The sequence below is a fragment of the Palaemon carinicauda genome, chromosome 18, assembly GCF_036898095.1.
Source record: "Palaemon carinicauda isolate YSFRI2023 chromosome 18, ASM3689809v2, whole genome shotgun sequence".
Taxonomy (NCBI): Eukaryota; Metazoa; Arthropoda; class Malacostraca; order Decapoda; family Palaemonidae; genus Palaemon; species Palaemon carinicauda.
The window spans coordinates 10,187,354-10,194,853 of NC_090742.1; the positions used below are offsets into that span (position 1 = coordinate 10,187,354).

At 32.3% G+C, this 7,500-nt stretch overlaps 1 pseudogene; it reads left to right on the forward strand.

Moving 5' to 3' along the window:
• The window catches only part of LOC137658052 (dipeptidase 1-like), an 87,591-nt pseudogene extending 83,218 nt beyond the window's left edge, over positions 1 to 4,373 (forward strand).
• Positions 4,374 to 7,500: the final 3,127 nt, after the last annotated feature.

Here is a 7,500-nt window from a genome sequence, read left to right on the forward strand (position 1 = left end):
AGCTACATGTCCCGAATGATAACTCATTATGAATTCGATAGAAAAGATATAGTGCACTGATGGTTTATTGTATAACAGTAACATATATAAGAGCCATCACACGTTCTTTATAATTAAAGAGAAATATATAAAGGAGGAATCTCTTGTCTTTGTGAATCTGCGACAGGTATGGAATAAGTTTAGTATTCCTATTGGTGTAATATTACAAACCACGGGAAGGATATTGCAATTAGGTGTTATGCAGTGGGATTAGGAAATAAGAAAGGAATGGAGTATAGAATAACAGATTCTAAAGTGAATCAGTACTGATTGTGGAAAGTAAGGAAAAGCTATGGAACTAGTGAAAAAGTTTGAAGGTGCTTGAAAAAGGAAAACGTTGAGAGCAATTGTTAGCAAGTGTAAGATTTTAATTAAATGAAAGCTTGAACAATTAAAAAAAAATGTACGTCTTAATTTTTTAGGGCAAGAATAAAGTTTTAAGTGTAAGTTTGAAGGTACTTGAAAAGGGAAAACGAGAGTAATTGTAATCAAGAGCAAGATTTTAAGTAAATAAAAGCTAGGTAAGAAGAAAAAAGGGTACTTTTTAATATTTTAGGGCAAGAATAAAGTTTAAACTGTAAATAAAAACTAAAAATAAATTTGAAAAGCATTTCTTTATTTTTTATAGCAAGAGTAATCTTTTAATTATAAATAAAAACCAGAAAGATAAAAACATACACATTTTTTCTTTTATTTTAGAAGAGCAAAAGTAGTTGATACATATAGGAATCCGAGTATAGATAAAATTCGGGGAAAGAATTGCGAAAAAATTGGTGCGTCAAGGAAAGTTGCAGACTCAGCAAGACTTGAAGTGTCTATGAAATCCCCAGTATGAATTCTCGGAAGCATTGTTAAACCAACTTTCCATTATAAAAGCAAAGTTTTAGATGTAAAATGAGAATGAAATCAATTAAACTGAAAAGTTGAGCATAATGGCGTGCATAGTTTATGAGACGCAAACTTTATTGAAGGAATAAAAGGTGTGGAGGCACGTAGAAGAGTTTAAAGGAAGGCACACAGGTTTTTTGATATGGTATAGTTAGGAAACTCAAGATATATCGAAAGAAATTATTTTGAAAAGGATGAGGCGTAATGTTTTGGAAGTGCGAGAATGCATGCAAGTTGGATTTTAATAGAACAAGATTATTATTATTATTATTATTATTATTATTATTATTATTATTATTATTATTATTACTTGCCAAGCAACAACCCTAGTTGGAAAAGCTGGATGCTATAAGCCCAGGGCCCCCCCCCCAACAGGGAAAATAACCCAGTGAGGAGAGGGAACAAGGAAAAATAAAATATTTTAAGAACAGTAACATTAAAATAAATATTTCCTACATAAACTATGAACACCTTAACAAAACAAGAAGAAGAGAAATTAGATAGAATAATGTACCCTAGTGTACCCTCAAGCAAGAGAACTCTAACCCAAAACAGTTGAAGACCATAGTATAGAGTCGATGACACTACCCAAGACTAGAGAACAATGGTTTGATGCATTGCAGATAAACCGACTGTATAAGTGAATGATGCAGCTGATGTTGCAAAAGTTTTCTGCTCATTAGGGCCAGCCACGATTTTGCATATAAGCGTGGATTTAACAATGACTATCATCGCATATTTAATTCTGGAGTTACCCCCTATTAAGCGTGGATTTAACAATGACTATCATCGCATATTTAATTCTGGAGTTACCCCCTATTAATGTAAACATTTTAAATTGCAAAATCTATTCTTTATTTTTGCATTAATGCAATGGTTTAAAGTAATTGTCATAAAATTTAGTAACTAGCATACCCGAAATCTAAGTAACAATTATTCCTCTCTCCCTCTCTCTCTCTCTCTCTCTCTCTCTCTCTCTCTCTCTCTCTCTCTCTCTCTCTCTCTGCAAAACCTATTCTTCAGTCTTGTATTAATGTAATGATTTAAAGTATTTGTAAAGTATTCTTCCCTCTCTCTCTCTCTCTCTCTCTCTCTCTCTCTCTCTCTCTCTCTCTCTCTCTCTCTCTCTCTCTCTCTGCAAAACCTATTCTTCAGTCTTGTATTAATGTAATGATTTAAAGTATTTGTAAAGGATTCTTCTCTCTCTCTCTCTCTCTCTCTCTCTCTCTCTCTCTCTCTCTCTCTCTCTCTCTCTCTCTCTCTCTCTCTCTCTCTCTCTCTCTCTCTCTCTCCCCCTTTGAAGATATCTTTTTAATCCAATATCCTTTTGCAGGACACCAGACGGCTTACAGGACGTCTCCAAATATCCTGAATTATTCGCGACGCTCTTGGAAGACCCGTCATGGTCTTTGCAAGATCTCAAAAAGTTAGCGGGTCTAAATTTCCTACGAGTCTTCAAAAGGGCCGAGCAGGTGAGGAATGAGAAGAATGCTGATGGAATTGCTTTTGGAGTCCATGCCAAATGCATGTCAGTCTCGTGCTCTTATTGTTTTTATTATTTTTAACATTATCTTTAGTAGTATTATCTTTACTACTGGAAATCTTCATTGAATACTTGTGTGCAGAGGACACGGGGGTAAAAAAAGTTAGTAGAAGAGTAATAGAAAATGTCATATATATATATATATATATATATATATATATATATATATATATATATATATATATATATATATATATGTATAATGATTAAAGTCAAAATCTTCAGCAACATCTAATGTTTCTATTTCGGTATGTAAAATTTGCATAAATATTTACTATTTATTGATACCGAGAGACAATCCATGTTTATTTTATTTTTTTTTTTTGTATATTAAAAGACTATTTAAATACCATAAATAGAACAAAAATTCCTAAAAAGAACTGAATAAACCTTACGCCAAAGTATACGATCTCTCGTCTCTGTGAGCTGTTTAATTTGACTGGGGTTCGAGACCCACTCAACTTCAATAGTTTCTCCTATTGTTTGCAAGCTCACCATCCTTGTGAGCTAAAAATGTAGTATTTTGGGAGCCTATAAGGTCTACCTGCTGAGTCTTCAATAGCCATTGCCTGGCTCTCCTTGGTTTGAGCGCTGATCATATGTATATATGGCATTGTCCTGTTTCTAGAACATTGTCTTTGTCCCTTGCCCCTGCCTTTCACAAGTGACCTTTCATACCTTTAAACCCTTTATTAGGTCTCCTGTAGACCTTTGAAATTTGAATATTTATGCTGTATAAATTTATACAGCCAATTTGAGTTGTATATGAGATGTAATCATCCTATAAATGATTCATATAACCCTTTAATCCAGCTGAGATTTTAAATAAATCAGAAAGGTTTATGTTCTATTTAATTGATATTCTATCAACAAAAATGTATAGATTATTATTATTATCATTATTATTACTAGCTAATCTACAACCCTAGTTGGAAAAGAGGTATGCTATATGCCCAAGGGGTCCAACAGGGAAAAATAGCCCAGTGAGGAAAGGTTATAAGGAAATAAATAAACTATTTTATTATTATTATTATTATTATTATTATTATCATTATTATTATTATTATCATTAATATTATTATTATTATGATAATAATAATAATAATAATAATAATCATATCAATAATAATAATAATAATAATAATAATAATAATAATAATAATATATTACTAGCTAAGCTACAACCCTAGTTGGAAAAACAGGATGTTATACGCCCAAGGGAATAAAGAAATGTACAATAAAAAACATTGCATATAATTGATATAATTCATCTCTCTATTCCTTTACCTAACGCTTCCCTCATCTTCCCCCAACCAGGTCCGAGACGAACTGGCATCGGCCAAGCCCTCGGAGGAGATCATCCCAATACACGACATAGACGCCCGGTGGCCGTGTCGCTATAAATTCGCCAGCCTGGACGACCTCCATTCCTGACCTACAAATGTATAAGACTTGTCAACGAAATAGTTTATAGCGATCGCTTTCCGTAATGGTTCTCTTTTTTTTAAATACAATCTTCTTTTTTCACTGGTGAGGTTCGTTTTCGAAATAAATAAATAAATACATTGGTATTTAAATGAAAAGGCGTGTTGAAAATACAGTAATGTTTTTTATACGATGTCAACATTACAATTGTAATGGGTATTAATTACGGTTAATGAATGGTTCCATATAAACACGTCAAATGATAAGAGTTAACTCGTGATTTTTTTGTCATTATTTATTGAATTAGACTTTACAGAGGTTTCTCAGGATAGTGAGTGGTGCTGATATTGTTGTATTTTTAAACTTGAAAGTGAAAATAGTGGAAATTTGTACAGTGTAAGAAAATATAGACATGTATATATGAATGATGTTCTATCAACATACTGAATAAAACAAACGTTTCATGAATTTAATTGGAATATAATCATGACTAAAACAAACGTTTCATGAATTTAACTGGAATATAAATCTTGAATAAAACAAACGTTTCATGAATCCAACTGGAATATAGATCTTGAATAAAACAAACGTTTCATGAATTCAATTGGAATATAGATCTTGATTAATATAAACATTTCATGAATTTAATTGGAATATAGACCTTGAATACAACAAACATTTCATGAATTTCATTGGAATATAGATCTCACAGCTTTGATCATTCATTGAGGTTCATGATAAACAACAGAGTAAGTTTCAGTGTTTATTACAAGTCTATTGTTCGAAAAAGATAAAAGATAAATCTATTTAATATTGCCATAACTAGTATAATTAGTTCCTGGATGATACTTTGATAGGCCTACTTAATAATCATTTTTCAATATTTTCTATTTCTACTTTCGGCAGAAAAAAAATTATTTATTTCTTTTGATATCACATTCGAAGGATTTCTAAAACCTTATTACTCTATAAAATACAGATTATTATTTCAACTTGTATTTTGAAAAATCTTGAAAACAAGTTTTATATTTAGATAAACATCTTATAAATGATTTTTTTTTCGAAATAATAATATTTATTGTGAGAAAAATCCAGATACTCACGAAACAATGATAAATTTTGCTCATTATGACGTGTTTTTTTCATATTGAAATAAGCCATAGATATTAATACATTAATGTCTACATTCTCTTATCAACCTCAGGATCAGCTCCCCAAGGCGGAACCACTCAAAGATAATAGCTTCTGAGTGGCTAAATGGTATCGTCAATGTAATAAAAGTTTCTTGGACCCATGCCCGCCGCTGAAATGAGTAAAGGTAAATTAGAAAAATGCTTAAAACGTCTAAAGAAAGGTAAAGCAGCAGGGCCAGATGGACTAAAGCCAGACTACTACAAAGCAATGATGATGAGTGATATATGCAAGAATACACTAGTGAACTGCTACAAAGAGGAACTAGCCAGCAAAGAAAAACCCAAAAGCTGGAAAGAATCCAGAACAAAAATGTTAAAAAAGAAAAACAAGCCAACAGCAAAGGAATTGAGACCTATAGCTCTCACAAATGTATCATATAAAATATACATGGCTTTTATCAAGGATGAAATAGAAAGGCATTTAAAAAGTAATAATGCCATAGAGGATAGTCAAGCGGGATTTACAGAAGGAGGAAGGATTGAGGATAATATATTCATCTTACAATACATGGTCGAAGAAACTTTCAAAAATAAGAAAAAACTCATAGTGGCCTCTTTAGATTTCAAAAAAGCTTTCGATTCCATAAAAAGGGAAGCACTGATAGAAACATTAAAGCAATACAAAGTACATACTAGTATAATTAACTCTATAGCTGAAGTGTATGTGGGAGACTCGACTACATTAGACATAGGGGAAAGAGTAGAACAAAAATTGAGCGTAAGTAGTGGAATAAAGCAAGGCTGTACTGCCTCTACAACATTATTCAAATTAATTACTTATCAGATTATAAAACAAGTAGAAAGGGAAGGTAATGGTTTTAAAAATGATATTATAAAGCTAGTAGTATTATTTTTTGCTGATGATGTCCTAGTGCTTGCTGAGAATATAGAGGATGCTGAATTAAACATAAGGAAAGTGATAAATATAGGAAAGCAGTGTGGTTTAGACATAAATAGAGACAAAAGTAGCGTACTTATATATAATATGAAGGAGAAACCAGATAATATAGAGGGAATAAGAGTAGTAAGCAATATTAAATACCTAGGTATCAAGGTAGATGATGGTAGGAATATGTTCAAAACACAGAAAAGTGAAATGATAGTTAAGGCGCAAAAGCTAGCCAATCTTACTTATTCGATCATAGAAAAAAGCTGTAATAAGATACTGATAGGAAAAACATACTGGAAAAGTGTAGCACTACCCTCTATATTATATGGAACAAATGTGATTAACTTAACAGAAACGGAAATAGAAAAGTTGCAGAGAATAGAGAATGGAGTGTATAGAAGGATGTTAGGGGGTGTAAGGAATACAGCAATTGTAGCCTTGAGAGGGGATGTAGGAGCATCAGCTATGAAAACAAGGGTAATGGATGGTAAGCTGAGGTACCTTAATAGCATTTTTAAGGGAGAAAAGGACCTACTTACAGCAATAGTCAATGATATGGAAGAAAAAGAGAGGAAGTGGTGGATGCATGTGAAGAAGTATGCTGAAGAATGTGGGATGGCGATGAGAGAAGTCAAGAGATGTACGAAAGAGGACATAAAGAAGAGAACAAGAGAATGGGACACAAGCAAATGGAAGAGTGAAATGGAGTGTAAGGAGAGTTTAATTCTGTATAAAAACTGGAAAAGTGAAATCAAGGAGGAGGAAGTGTATGACAATACATTTTCGTCAATTTTATTATTTAGAGCAAGGACAAACTCATTGGGCTTGAATATAAGAAACAGACACCAAGATGGAAATATAAACTGTGTATTCTGTGATGTAGAAGAAAATGCTAACCACTTTATATTATATTGTCCACAGTTTAGTGATATAAGAATAAAAACAATTGAGCTTCAACAACCATACAAAGAAGATAGTGCACAAACAGTTGGAAAATTCCTTTTTTGTGAAGAGAATATTGAAAATAAGAAAAGTATACTACAACAAATGTGGATGAAAAGAGAAAAACTAGTGAAAATAAGGAACACACAAAACTAAAAGACACAGAGGCGCCGTTGTAAAGGCTATGCCTCACCCCAGAACCTGAACCTGAACCTGGGTTCGAATCTGGGCCGGTCAGAAGCTATTGACTTTGAGTGGTTCCGCCTTGGGGCTCTGATCCGAGGTCGATAAGGAATCCAGACATTATTGTATTGATATATATGAATTACGAAACAATATTTAGATTATCTGCCCAAGAATGAATAGAATATTGAATTATCTCTGATGTTTTATAGATGAAAATTCATGTTAATATATTTTGATGTTATCCATTCCCGTGAATAGTGAATAGCACCTATCAATATTTCATACAAACTCTTGTACATATTAAGTGAGTTGTCAATTTTGAAATTCTAATAAATATATTACATATTCCATTTACCATATCTTTCAATCAATGGTCATTTACTGCATAATATTCT